Source organism: Ursus maritimus, unplaced genomic scaffold, assembly GCF_017311325.1.
Source record: "Ursus maritimus isolate PB19 unplaced genomic scaffold, ASM1731132v1 scaffold_29, whole genome shotgun sequence".
In the NCBI taxonomy this organism is placed as follows: Eukaryota; Metazoa; Chordata; class Mammalia; order Carnivora; family Ursidae; genus Ursus; species Ursus maritimus.
Window position 1 is genome coordinate 6,026,421 of NW_024425452.1, and position 14,915 is coordinate 6,041,335.

A 14,915-nucleotide genomic window follows, 5' to 3' on the forward strand; every position below is an offset into this window, starting at 1 on the left:
TTTTCTTCTTTCATTTCCAAAACAAGGCTGCCTTTGATGCCTTCAAGAAAGACAGCCAAACCTCCAGTTGGAAAATCTAGAGTTTAATCCATGGGGAGCCATTATTAATATTACTTGCCAAAGCCAAAGTCAACACAAAAGTAATAATGATGAAATGAGTAAAACTCTTTCAGACTTTTCTAAGTGTTAAAAGAGCTGTTCACACCCTCCATGTGTCATTTTATCTTTTAGTGAGGAAGGTGCTGTTAAAGATGGATAAATGAATCTGGCAGTGGGAATTTATTGTACTCTGTGCCCTGGCTTGTCCGGAGAGCTGAGAAGACAGAAATAACTGGTAAGATGCACTGTTGATGGGGTAATTGGGGGGAGGAGAAGAAAAGAGCAGGTACTAGAGAGCGTGAGATAGTCCATTACCGTAGGAATATATTCATGCACTACTGGTATAACTCAGAAATGAAAGACCAAAAACTTGAGCCCTTTAGGAAAGGAAAACACTAAATGCCAGTGAAGTGGCATGGCCTGGCTTTCTACAAAGCATGAGAAAACATGGTTTAAGCAAGCCGCACTGCGGAGAGCTTTTCCTCCTTCTAGAATGCTCAAGACAAGTCTGCCCAGCTCCCAAAGCCAGCACTTTACTTGACTTCCTTCCTAGCACGGACCATAAACCCTTCGCCTCAGTCATGGGTGAGAGGTGACAGTTGAACATTTTGCAGCTCACCCCTTGTCCCAGTGGCTGCCTGGGAGCTGAGAGAATGCTCAGTGTAGCCTCTTGCTTCGTCAGCACAACCGCAACATGGCTGCCTGGCCATGGAAACACTCAGGGCAGCATTCACAAGCGCTCTGGTTTTATGGTATTTTCTGGCTTCAGGGATGGGAAAATTCATTAAAAAAAAAAAAAAAAAAAACAAAAGAAAAGAAAAAGAAAAAAAGAAAGAAAGAAAAGGAAAAAAAAAGGAAAGCTCTCTTTATTATAGAGGAAACCCTTAGAAGATGCCAGCTGGTAGCGTGATACTCAGTCTCTCGAAACACAGTCCCATCAACTTGGCCAACAGCCTGCACAATGTTCTTGACCAAATATGCTTTATGTGACACACATGTGACACACATGTGACACACATGTGACACACGTCACAGCTACGCAAAAGAAAATCAGGCAAAGAGGATCATAAGTGGGTGATGCCTTAAAAGGAGTGTCGAAGGGACTGAGGTGCCCCTGAGGTCTTGCTACGGAGGGAGGTGAACCACAGCAGGAGAAGACGTGTTACCTTTTCAGCACCGCAGTCCCCAAGGTGGCTTCTGCTCCGATCAGACGCCGAAAACCATCCAGGTTTCCACTATGAGGCCATTTGCCCTGCCGTCTCCAAGAAAACCTACACCCGATGAAGGCAAAGCCAAGCAGCATTCATTGTGAGGGCTCAGGCAGGACCGGCAGCTCCGTGCAGAGCTCAGCCTCACCCCTCTCCCGAGCCTCCCCTGCCGTGGTCCTCCGAGCCTCACAGCACCATCCGTGAAAGGCTTGCTGCTGTTTGAAAAACAAGAAGTGATTTCCTGGTCCTCTTCCCCGGATGGCGTGTGCGATTTCCCTTACGTCCATGGGAAGTCCTTCAGATCCTTCTTATCTAGAAAACTCTCCACTGAGTGGCCAGACTTGTTTGGCCAATGCCCCTGGTCCTTGCTTTTCTTTCACCAAACAAAAAAATCAGGAAAATGAAACCAAAGCAAACCCCAAATGGGTTAGCGCTAAGGAGTGGTGTGGGATGCCTTGTTTAAACCTTCGGAGACGTTCACTAAATTAGATTGTGTTTTCGGAGTGGGAGGAAAACAATGGTGGGTCCTTGTGTCTGGCAATGTCAAGAAGTCAGAGAATTAAAAAAAAAAAAAAAATTCCCCACAGTATGAGAAGACCTAAGGCTGTCATTAGTCCTAGCCCTGGGCTTTAGAGAGAGCTATACTTCAAATCTAACACACGACGGGGACAGCTGGTTCTCTCAGATTTCTAGGAAAACTCTATGGATATTTATGCCTCAATTGCTGTGATGCTTCAAGCGTCATCTTGATAACAACACTAATATTTAAAGATAAGAAGATACATGGAAAAGGCTCAGTTGACAGTCTTCAGTCAGGTTGCTGGATTTAAAGATAAATTATAGTGAGAGTTTTTGAGTTGGAAGTGACCTACCCGTCCTCGTTTTACAAGTCAGGAAACTTACACCCAAGGAGAAACGGTGACGTGCCCAAGGTCAAAACACGGATGAGAAGGCATTGATTATCATTCACTTGTTCTTACATGCGAGTGTGGGCAATGTTCAGTTTCCTACTCCGGACCCCGTCCGCACAGAGAGGGTGATGACTGAGGCCTGGAGCTCCAGGGGAGTCTGATACAGGCAGGCCCCAGGCTGTATTTAGAGAAACCCTTGTCACGTCAGAGTAAGGACTCCAGCGTCAGACTGTAGGGATTCAAATTGTAGTCCCACGGGTTTCTATTTATGTGGCCTTTTACACATTACAACGCTTGCCTGAGACTTGGTTTTATTATGTGTGAAAGTGGAGAACAGTCCTGTTGAGTTTATGGGCTCCAGTGGGAGCCTGGCAGAGAGGAGGAGCTCCGGAACTATTTGTGACTCTCTGGGGACTGGGGCTCTAATCCTACAAGCTCATAATCTTGTCCTGTGCCACACCAACTCCCTTAGTACTCAGGCTTGAGACAGATATTAAGAATTTTGACGAAGAAAGAGGATGAACCTTTACAATAAATTTCTACTTCTCAGTGCTGAGTCGCAACTGTACACGCTCTGGTCGACTCCGTGTCGTTGTCGGGACTTGGGTGGACAGTTAGGTAGTCAGGGCCAGGGTCTCCAAGAAGAAAATATGGAGTCAGGACAGCTAAAATAAAACAGCACTGACATCCTGTTTTGCAGCTTAGACTGGACCACACTAGCATTCTCTTCTGCAGCCTTTGCAGAAATGACTTCTGCAAAACAGCCTAAAATAAGACAACCACAAGGCGTTTCTCAATACCACTGGCCAGGGGCAGTTAAGACCTAAGCCCCCAGATGCCAGCAAGAACGACCATCAGCACGTTGACATGAAACTAATAGGTAGACAGATACGTGGCCAAAGCCCTGATTGGCAACGAGTCAGCACACCCTGATTGCTTAAGGTAATTCTGCAAAAGAGCTCATAAAAACCCCTAATCTTAGAAACTCCGGGTCAACACTCTCGGGCCCCCCCTCCCCAGGAGCTTTGTACTATTGCTCAATAAACTTTTTTTTGCTGCCCTCCACTCGTCATCTTGTCTCCCTCTTCATTCTTCGAAGCGACGTGACCAAGCGCATCCCTGGGCACTGAAGGCAGAGAAATCCTATAACATCGTCCCTGGGAGGTGTGGTGTTTGCCCACCCCAGCTCCCTCTCCACTTCCTCCTTGCTGCCAGCCCAAAGTCTGGCTGGGGAACTCGGGCAACTTGCTCCCTAGGGCCGGAGTGCATCGTGATTGGTCTAAACCATGCTGATCTCATTCTCCTTATTGGACAGTGGGGTGTGCTTGGACGTGAGGCCAGTTTTGGATGCACATTACCTCTGGATTTACCATTAGCGGCACAATAAAAGTTCTTATTATGTAATCCAGTTCCAGTTGGGGTTTCTATTATTTGTAGCTAAAAGCTAAAAATAGTACGGAGTGAATCACCATGAAGAATAAACCTTTTGAGTCTATATAAAATACTACTCTTGGCCTAAAAAAATATTAGGAAGAGCATTAAAACACATACACAAGGAGCCAAATGGCTTAAATCATATTCTAAAATATTCCAAAATACTTTCCCGTGCTAGATATTTAAGGTATTAACTTTTTCTGTAGGAAATGGACAAAGATACCCCAGATTCTTTCTTACATTAAAAATGTATAATATTAAATACAAGTAGTGGAAAAACACCCAGGTCTTGAAAACCCCGAGGAGCCTGGGGTTGAGAGTATGGACTCCAGATCTGCCCACCAGCAGCTCCATGGAACTTCAACAGGTTATTTAATCTTTCTGTGCCTCAGTTTTTTCATTTGTAAAATCAGAGTAATAATAGTACCTACCTCAGGGTTGCAGTGAAGATTAAAATGCTTGTAACAGTGGCCGGCATATAGGGAGCAGGTGTAAGTGTTGGCAATTGTTACCTTTGTGGAAAGGAGACTTTTGTAGTCATAATATAACTGCCTGTACGGATTTGGTGGTGTCTTCGCCTTTGTTTTCTGCCAGGTTTGCCTCTAGTTCAGCAGAGATGGGCCCTTTGAAGGTGCCTTTGAAATACATCTTGTCTTTGTCATGAGAGTTGGTTCCTTTGAGGGTAACTTGAGTGGATTAGGATAAATGTAGATAAATGACACTGGCTGTGTTGGGGGGAATGAAGAAAAACCAGGAGGATACTGGGCATTAATGTGGTAGTAAAGGACACTAAAAGAATTTTGCCAGTTGACCGCTTTGGAAAGTAATTGTAGGATAGAACTAAATGCCAGGTGGTCAGCGCACTGCAGGACAAAGGGAAATTTACAAAAAGAGTAACAATGTCGGGGAGCTTGATATCCAAGTCTTTTTGTTACTCTTCTTGTAAATACCAAGGTCTCGCCTGAAGAAACACCCCACCGTCAGAGTGAGCTCCGCGAGTAAATGCCTCTTTGAAAAAGCTCTGAGATTTCCTGCTTGGGTTGGCTTGTGGGTGGGCTGTGGGCGCAGTTGGCTCTCTGACATGGAACGGGGCGTTGTCAAGGTGGCTGTCCCTTTGCTTCCCTGAAGAGCAATTCCTCTCTCACCCACAGTCCCGTTTGTTGCTAGGAACACTCTGTGCTTGTCCCACTCACTTGACAATGAAAACAAAGACAAATAAAAAATGGAACCACCAGATGGTCTCGGCTGAAACCCAGAAGTAGCGGCTTGATGGGGAGACTTTGCCCTGGCGCAGCTAAGGCTTCCAGTGGCTGTGACAGAGGCCCTTCTCCTGAATTCTAAGGTGTTGGAGTCGGTGGCAGGTCCCACCCCAGGTTCTTCAACCAGACTGTGGAGGTGCATTCAGAGTAATTAATCCACCAGTCATGTTATACGTGTTTGTAGGCATGACCTGTCTCTTCAGGCTTGAGGGTATCACACCTCATTCCGTACAGAGCTGTTTTCTCAGGCAGAAATGTTGGCACCAAATTAACACGTATTTCCAGCATGCTCCATACTGTTTCACTGCCCAGCCCTTCACTCTTGCTCACCTAGGTAACTTTTAGTCTCCTTTTAAATTATAGATGTTATTTCTTCCAAGGACCCTCCTATCCCTCCCAGCCTGGGACAAGTGTTACTTCTCCCTGGACCTGTAATTCCAGGTCCAGGTCTTTTGCAATTACCACACAGCATCCAAATGATTATTTTAATGCATTGACTGTAAGCAGCCTGAGGGCAGGGACTAGTCTTATTTCTTGTCTGCCTAGCAACTAGTACCCTGCTGGCATATAGTAGGCGATCAATAAAAGCAAAAAGAAAATAAAACGGCTCCATGTCATCCATTGCTGGTCCCCCTCTTAATGTCAGCGTGTCCCATGGTTCAGTCTTTGCAACTCTTCTTTGCTGATAGTAATTTCCCAGGTGAGCTCCGGCATGGTTTTAATCTTCGTGCTGATAATTTCCAAATGTACGTCTTAGTCACGGACCTCTCTCCTGAATTCCTGACCCATGTGTCCAACTGCCCACTTGATATCTGCCTAGTTGGGTATTCAGTAGGACCTCAAACTGAACGTGACCAAAACTAAAGTCCTGATCTGCCCTCCCAAACTAGCCCTTCCAGCTGTCTCCCATCTTAGTAAAGGGCACAGTCATCCTTCCAGGTTGCTCCGACCACAAGTCAAAGAGTCATCCTTGAGCTCTCCCTCGCACACTCTATAATTTGTCATCAAATCCTATCATCTCTACCTTCCAAATATATGCATGATTGGGCATTTCTTACCCCTTCCACCACTATCATTCTCATCAAGCCATCATTATCTCTTGGCTGCATTATTATCGTGGCCTCTAATTGGTCTCTGTGCAAGACTACAGTTAGAATGGTCCTCATAAAAAGTACGCTATGTTAGATCCACCTATACTCAGCCCTCCTGCACTCCCAACACTCACAGTCAAAGTCCAAGGCCCTTCAGGGGTCTGCAGTGCCTCTTCTCCACCCCCAGACACCTCTGCTCCTCCCACTGTTTCTTCCCTCGATTCTCCTCCTACTTCTCTCCCCTCCCTCACATTGCTCCAGCCATGCTGGCCTCCTTGCGAGCACAATTCCATCTCAGAGTTTTTGCACTTGCTGTGCTCTCTGCCTGGAATGCTCTTTGCCCAGATATCCTTGCGTCTCCCTCCCTCACCTCATTCCCACAATGCTATCTTACCGAGGTCTTTGCCGATTGCCATTTCACATTTCCCAATCCTCCCTCCCTGTTTTTCCCATATCACATAGACCTCTCATGCACAATAATGTACTTATTTATTTTGTTTATTGTCTGTTTCCACCTTCCATCCCCCTCACTAGCATGTAAGCTCCTTGAGAGCAGGGATGTCCAGTTTGTTCACTAAAGAAGAGGAGTTGAAAGTATGACACACAAACTTGTGAATGCCACAGCATTAGTATACACAGCAGAAGTGCGTACAAAAAGTACATAACGGTTCAACTTGCAAAACCTTCCCACCTCCATGTGTTGGCAGGGCAAGCCCTGTTTTTTTTAATCTACAACCAGATGTTGGTAACCCTTTTGACCCCTGTGGCCAGGGTCAGCTCTCTTTTGGTGTTTCTATATCAAGGCCAGGAAAATTCCCCTCTGGCACTGACCTGTCCTTATGCAAGGAAGGAACCAACAAATAATTGGGCAGTTTTATAGTATACAAATGGTCTTATTCTTATCTTTGGTGTGTATATCTTGGCAGCGTCTCTGCTAATTGGAGTTGGTCATATTTACACTCAGCTGGGGCCTCTCAGGTTTAATCTGCACTTGCTGTTACTGGGCCCATTCCACCAAGAGACGGATAAACAAGAGTTATTACACCTTCTCTGTGTATATACCTTCCAGATAGTTATATTACTTTGCTATGGAAGATCCCAAAGCTTCCGTCTTTCGAACCAGTTAGATACAGTTGACAGCCCCACTGTAGTCGCCTTTTTATGCTCCCAGAGATGGCTCTGGCTTCTGTCAGAAACCCAAAGCACACTCCAAATGGAGTCCTGTTTTGGACTCCATGCCCAGTATTACCTCCTACATTTTCCCAGAAGAGGGAAGGACAGCACATGGGGGAAAATGGAGGCAGATTTAAGACATGGCTCCATAGAGGTATCATCAACAGCCCTCTTTTGACCTTTATTGACCTCTCATTGGGGAGGGTTGACCATCAGTGTCCTGTAAGCCATCCCCAGCCTTCAGGTTCCACCTTTAGTTCTCACAGGTGACATGCTACTCGTGTAACAGGAAGTGCTTGCTGATGCCCACAGTATGACATATGTCACTCACACGCTGCAGCTCGGATGGACATGACATCACTCATTGATTGACCAAATTTGTCAATGACTCCTCCTCCGTCAGTCCTTCCCCCCACACTTCTGTCAGCATCACGGGGAAGAGCACGTTATTTGAGGACACGTGTATTCCTTCTTATCTTGGTCTGGGCAGGGACCTATGGAGAAGGGAGCTGCATTTCCTCTAAAGAGCACATCTTCTTCTGTCCACGCACACTGGGTGCTCACTCCTGTTCTAACCTCTGCTCTTTGTTGTGCATCTGATCTTCACCACCACCTACCGTATACCTCACGTAACAGAGAGCGTCGTATGCAAACATGTGGCAGCCCCCAGTTTGGACTTGCAAAACCCTGTCCCGATAAAGGCAACTCCCACCCACATTCCATTGCTCCCTCCTATTTTCAGGGCCACAACACTTCTTCTGACCCCAGAAGAAAATTTCCCCTATGTTTGCTTCTGATTATAGAGGTAATTTCTCCCTCACATGTTATCAAGTTGATTAGTGAAACAGCCATGATGCCAACACCACTAGATAAATATGAGTTGAGGAGTCATTCACGCCAGGATAAAAGTAAGAATCAAAGAATGTTCTATACAGGGGCCCACTGATCATTCATTCCAGCTCTCTAGTGGCAGAGGGACGTTGGGAGGCAACCAAGGTCGCAACACCCGTTAGTGTCAGAGCCAGAATTGGAATTTAGACCTTCTGTCTTCCCATGTAGGACTTTCGACATTGTGCCCTGGTGCCCGTCCCCACCCCGCCCCCTCTGGATACTGGGCAACTAGCTCTCCTCTTAACTCTAAACTGGGACAACTGCACAGTAGAGGTAGGGAGTTTATCCCTGTACCTAAGGGCAGGGTGGAGTGACGATTTCTGAGTAAGAGAAAGAGATGATATTAAACTTGTATTAAACTTGTAGACCTTTCTTTAGGATGCTCGGTTCACAACTTAATTAGTGCCTGAAATGATGCCCTAAATCATAACGTAGCCCAATGTTTCCAGCGCCTGTAATCTTTCATGGAAGAAAGATAAATAATTCTAACATGTTGGGATGCAGCTGAACGGAAAGTGTGGTGAATGGCACCATGATGGTCTGAAAAAATATGGGGCCAGGTAACATCTGGAGTATAGGCTGTCACCTTTGTGGCGGGATTTGAGAAGCAACAGGAAAACCTGCATCCATTTGACCCTAATGCCTAAAATTACACTTTTGGAGACAAATTGCTTTAAGTGAAGCACAGCCCTACTCTGACTCCAATACCTTTGAACAATTGACATGTTGTCCATTTCCAATGAGTTGTATAGAAGCACGAATTAGTTTAAGTCATCAAAGAAGCTTCTATATGGAAGAGAGTCAAGATAAAGGAAGGGCAATGAGGTTAGAGAGAAGTGGGGAATATGGGGGTAGTATTTCCAAAAGCAGTTCTCATCGTGTCTGGGAGCAGACCTGCAGCTCACGGACAGCAATCCTGCCAATTGTTGGTGGAATTGCTACAGTCACATAGCCTGACGTTCTCATTATTTATGTGATTTTTCTCACTCCTCAAAATGGCTATTTCACACCTCCTCTTCTCTCCTCACTCTTTGCAGTAGCCTTGCCTCATACTTCACTGAGAAAACAGAATCAATCGAGTGGCAACCCTCATCCTCCTACACGTAAACTTCCAACCCCCTCTTGCACCTGCACTGTCTTCTTTGGCCCTCCCTCTGGTTTGAGAAGACACGTCCCTGCTCCTTCTGGCCTGCCTCTTCCTCCACTTGGCTCTGGGTCCCATTTCCTCTTACTTCCTCAGCACTGGATCAGTCCCAGCAGCACAGAAACATGTTCCAGAAACTCTCTTTACAAGCCTTGCTTTGACATACGTCTCTCTCTCTGTCTCCATTGACGGCAGCGTTTTCCTGTTCCCCATTACAGCAAAGCTGAAGCAAAGAGCTGAATACATAGATTTTTGTCTCCGTATTCTCACTCCTCTTCTCTGGTCCCAAAATCAGTCAAGCCAGTCTTCCTCCACTGGGACAGCTGACCTTTTACAATGTGGAGGTTAGGGGCATTGACCCCCTGGTCAGTTGAAAATCCCCCCAAACATAACTACCAGTAGTCTATTCTTGAATAGAAGCCTTACCAATTAAATAAACCGTTGATTAACACAGATTTTGTACATTGTATGTATTATATGCTGTATTCTTACAATAAAGGAAGCTAGAGAAAAGAAAATGTTATTAAGAAAATCTTACGGAGAAGAAAATAGATTTACAATGATGTATTTCTCGAAAAACACCCATGTATAAATGGACCTGTGCAGTTCAAATCCGTGTTGTTCGAGGGTCTACTACACTGCCCAAAGCAGCTTTCATGGTGCTCACCATGGTTTCCACGTCACCTTGGTCAACGGTCCATTCACTGTTCTCACCTTCCTTGATCCTGGAGCACCACTGGAGAGAGTTGGCCACTCCCTCCTTGAAACCCCATATTCTTCTGGCTTCTATGGCAACCATTCTTCTGGTGTTCTTCCTACCGCCCTCCCCTCTCACCCCTGGTTCCTCCTATCAACCTCCATGGCCTTGCTTCCTCTGTCTGATCTTTAAAAGTTGGCATGCCCCATGTGGGGTCCAGGATCCCACTGTCCTTTCTCACCTGTGCTTTCTTCCAGGGTGACATCATCTGGCTCCATACTTGGAAGACCATTCACGGACAAGAGCAAAGTAAAGATATTTTTAGACATGTGAAGACTGAAAAAGTTTGTGTCTCACTGACTCTGGCTGGAAGCACTAGTAAAACAGGGTAAAAAATTCTTGTGTGCCATGGACTCCTTTGGCCATCTGGTGAAGACTACCGATCCTTCTCAGAATTATGTTTTTAAGAATTATATTTTTGCATAAAGCAAAATACACAGGATTACAAAGGAAAATAATTACGTTGCAATATAGTTATCAAAATATCAAAACACAGTGTGGCTTAGTAATATATTTACTACTTTGTTAATGTTTTCAATTAAAAGAGTTAATGAGGCAGGTTTAATATAATTACACAATTTTAAGTAGTAATAAGAACAAACTGGAATTTGAGGATCTGCAACCTAGAAATGTGATATGAAAATATCTGGGATTTCTATTGGTGACAAAGTCATAGGTACAGCTAATACTGTGGTGGTTTGCTGCCTATGTTCCTAATTAAAGAAAGTCCTAAATTATAATTGGGGGTTGGTGAAAATAAAGGTATTTTCTCATTCAAATTCACGGACTCCCTAAATTTTATTCCTATGGCAGCTATGAACCTGGGTTAGGGATGTATTTAAGAAAGCAGAAAATTGAACACTCAAGAACTGAAAGTTTAAAAACTATTTTTAAACTATTAGTTTTAAAAATTATTCACTAGGGCCACTCAGTTGGTTAAGCATCAGACTCTTGATTTCATCTCAGGCCATGATCTCAGGGTTGTGGGATGGAGCCCCACGTCAGGCTTTACGATGAGCATGGAACCTGCGTAAGATTCTCTCTCTCCCTCTGCTCCTTTCCCTACTTAAGCACGTTCCTTCTCTCTCTCTCTTAAAAAATTAGTTAAAAATTATTAACTTGGAAATAGGATTATAAAAGAAAATATGAACTAAAATACTAGGTACAGTGAAAAGGAACCTAATAGGTGTTCAATTAAAACTTGTGTAATGAATAAATGGATCAAGGGGAGACTGGTTTTATCCTCCTCCCTTCTTCAGCTGGCTAGATGCACACCATCTGGCGAGTCCAGTATTTCCAAAAGCAAGGTCACAGCATGGTTTTGCTAATACTGTGCATACTAATGCCCCCTGCGTGATGCCCTGCTTGTTAATAGGGTTACAGGAGTCCCCCTACATGGACGGGAAGGAACTCCAGCATCTTGGCCAAAGAGTGGAAGTAATTTCTGAGACAGAGCTAGAAATCCCTGGCACATAACCGATGCTCAGTAAAATTGCCAAGACCCGCAATATGGAGGTGACACCAATAGGCCAATATCAGCTCGAGTCGGCCAGAGAAGGCCACTTTGTGGTAACACTTGCCACCCACAAAAGTATACATCTCACCTCATCCAGAGTCACCACTCCTGGCTCCAACATCATGTCTAACAGTTCTGTCCCTGGACTAACACTTCTCTCGATTCTTCAAAAGAATAATGCATTCTTTTTAAATGTCCTTTCAAGAATACATAATATGTCAGGCACAACGACAGTGTTTGCTTGAGAAAGAAATCAGAAAGACTGGCTGACGCCGCCTACGTCTAGGAAGAGCAACAAAGGCTCCGAAATCCAGGGCCGCTGAGGAGAAGCATAAAATTGGGGGCAGCAGTGGTGAGAATGGAAAATGAAGCAACACATGAAAGTTAATCAAAACTTCTTAAGTTAAACTCCCTGGGGAAAGGCAGAATGTGCCTTTGAGAAGCATAGAGATGTGGAATGCTGAAAAAACAACAGAGCTCATGACTGAGCTTCGAGAACCCAAACACTTCACACTTAACTTGTTAAACCAAGAACACCACGTTTTAAATTACCTGTAGTGAATTACTTTTTTAAAAAAATTTTACTTATTTATTTGAAAGAGAGAGCATGAGCGAGGGGAGGAGCAGAGGGGGAAGGAGAGTAACAAACAGACTCAGTGCTGAGCAGGGAGCCCGACGCGGGGCTCAATCCCAGGACCCTGAGACCATGACCTGAGCTGAAATCAAGAGATGGCCACTTAACGGACTGCGCCACCCATGCAGCCCTGTAGTAAATTACTTTTAAAGAAAATGTTAAGGGCACGTAATTCCCAGATAGTGCCTGTATTACTCAGGAAAATGGCTCCTGTTCAAAACACGTTGTTTGTTTTAATGTTGGGGAAAAGCATTCGTTGTTCACTTTGAGTGGTTTATGCGTAGATTTATTGTCTTCCTGTCTCCCCAAATCTAAGCCGAGGATACGGCATTGCTTTGGTACCCTGTTTACTCACTGATCTCTTCTCATTTCCCATAACATTATGGCAAACTCCGAGTCTGTCTGAGCTTCTAGGCGGCCTGGTCGTCGAGTTGGTAACCCAAAGGCAAGGTGCTCTGGATACTAGCCTGTACTTTTTGAGTTTTTCAGAAAGAGATGGGTAAGAGATTCGGGGAACGGTGTTCACGGTCGTGGCTACTGTCCTTTGAAATGGCCTACTGTCAGGGCACACGGTCATCCTGCGTCATGAAAGTTGCCCACCCCCCCACAGCTCCAACAGCCCGCCCCAGGACAATGAGGGGTCCAAGTTTCCAAGTTCGAGACCTCTCCTAACTACATTGCCTTCTACAAATTAAAGTCTGCCTCCGGGGACCACTAAGCTATTTTTAGGTCTGATACATAGCACACAGAACACAGCTACATGTCAACAATTACATGATTATTCCGGGCCCACACTCCTTAAGTTTGCCTCATTCGACCTGGAACATTAACAGAGGGAAAACCATGTATTATTTTTAGTCCTTTCCTGAATTCCTCTCATGCTGTTCAACTTTCCATTTTCATTAGGGCCATCAAGAGCTGGCCTTTGTGCTTTACGTGGCAGAACGTGTGCACACTTCGGTGTACTTGCGTCTGGGACTGTTTACTTGAACCCGCTGAGCTCTCACTGAGTGTGGGCGCTCTTAGGAAGGACCTCTGGCCCTGGCATCTCTTACTAGTAGGTTAGAAATGCTCCCATATTGTCCCTTCTCAAGTGCTAGAGTCACCTTCTGCATCAGGAGCCCGCCCAGGGATTATTTACGTGCTCTAAGAGGAACAATATTTGCGTATACTTTTATGATTAGCCCAGCGAAGGGTAGTAAGGAGGGCACGTGTTGCACGGAGCACTGGGTGTTAGACGCAAACAATGAATCATGGAACATTGCATCAAAAGCTAATGATGTACTGTGTGGTGACTAACATATCATAATAAAAATAAATAAATTAATTAATTAAACGAAATTTTCCAGGAACCAAGAAATGACTTAAAGAGAGAATTGGTTCCCTAAACACACCCCCCCCCCCACACACACACACACACACACACACCTACTTCTGTGCATCGCAAAATCAGAGTGAAGAAGGTGGTGATCAGTGCAGGGAATTCTGGACCGTGGAGGCATCGGGCATGGTTGATGTCTGCACCAGATCTCTTACTGATGCCTCCCTCTTGAGTATGAGAACGATGAGAACCTTATTTTCAGTAATAATCCTTATTCTCTTGATTAACTTATTCAGATTTAAAACAGCTAAAAAAGAAAGCATTTCACTTTAAAATATTAAAATTCAATAGAACACTTAAGGGGGAGGTGAATTTTGCATCTGCCAAATGCAAAGAATAAAATTTGCAGGTCGTACTCTCCTTCGCTGTTTTAAATGTTATTTATTTATTTAAAAAAATCTTTTTGAAGATTTATTTATTTATTTATTTATTTATTTATTTATTGAGAGAGAGTGAGCAAGTGAGCACAAGAATAGGGAGAGGGAGATAATCCCAGGCAGACTGCCCGCTGAGCTCAGAGCCCAATGGGAGGCTCGATCCCAGGACCCTGAGATCGTGACCTTAGCTGAAACGAAGGGTTGGCTGCTTAACTAACTGAGCCAGCCAGGCAACCCTTCACCATTTTAAATTTTAAACACAAATAAAAACTCCATGTGGTCCCATAGAGTAATAGAGTTGAAGCAACTCCCGTTCAGCTTCTTCGTCTATACAACCACCGTGCTAACCCTTGTTTATTTTTTCTCTCTGTTCAAATGCGGGGGACATGTCACGCCCAGGGGCTAGAGGCACTTGAAACAAGCTCAGACACTTACAAGGAAACAAGCACGTGCAGCTGAGTCCCTTTGTGCTGGGAGTCACTGTCCGACTGAGAGTTTTGTAAATTAACTTCTAGATAGAATACAATCTTTATTTAAAACTAAGGAATAAAAGTACAATCATTAGGAACTTATATGGCTGAAATTCACCCGTGAAGGCAGCCCTCCTTTAGAAGTTAGACCAAGAAAAGATTTTTTAGGAAGAGTATTTTGTCACCAACGGTGTTGGAATTGCTACCATGTGGTGATAATATTTTAAAAGGCTTTTAGTGGGGCGCCTGGGTGGCACAGCAGTTGAGCGTCTGCCTTTGGCTCAGGGCGTGATCCCGGCGTTATGGGATCAAGCCCCACATCAGGCTCCTCTGCTATGAGCCTGCTTCTTCCTCTCCCACTCCCCCTGCTTATGTTCCCTCTCTCGCTGGCTGTCTCTATCTCTGTCGAATAAATAAATAAAATCTTAAAAAAAAAAAAAAGGCTTTTAGTGGTTTTATGACTGATTTTAAACTCTCTACAGATGGGGTATCACCTTATTGCCTGCAACTAGGGGGTCCCCCCACATGCCGCCCTTGGGGCCACCAAGTCCAGAGGGTCTCTTGCAAACT

The 14,915-nt window shown here is 44.7% G+C and overlaps 1 protein-coding gene across 4 annotated transcripts in view; it reads right to left on the reverse strand.

Annotated features, from left to right (window-relative positions):
* The window catches only part of ADGRF5 (adhesion G protein-coupled receptor F5), a 101,866-nt gene that overhangs the window by 69,725 nt on the left and 17,226 nt on the right, over nucleotides 1-14,915 (reverse strand). For 2 of the 4 annotated variants that reach the window (XM_008691826.2, XM_008691822.2), the window contains exon 1: nucleotides 1,266-2,553. The exons of 1 other annotated variant lie outside the window; for it this stretch is intronic. The gene's annotated coding sequence lies outside the window, so the exon portion shown is untranslated. Of the gene's footprint in view, nucleotides 1-1,265; nucleotides 2,556-14,915 lie in introns of those variants that run through there. One more of the 4 variants, XM_008691824.2, reaches the window with a different exon arrangement.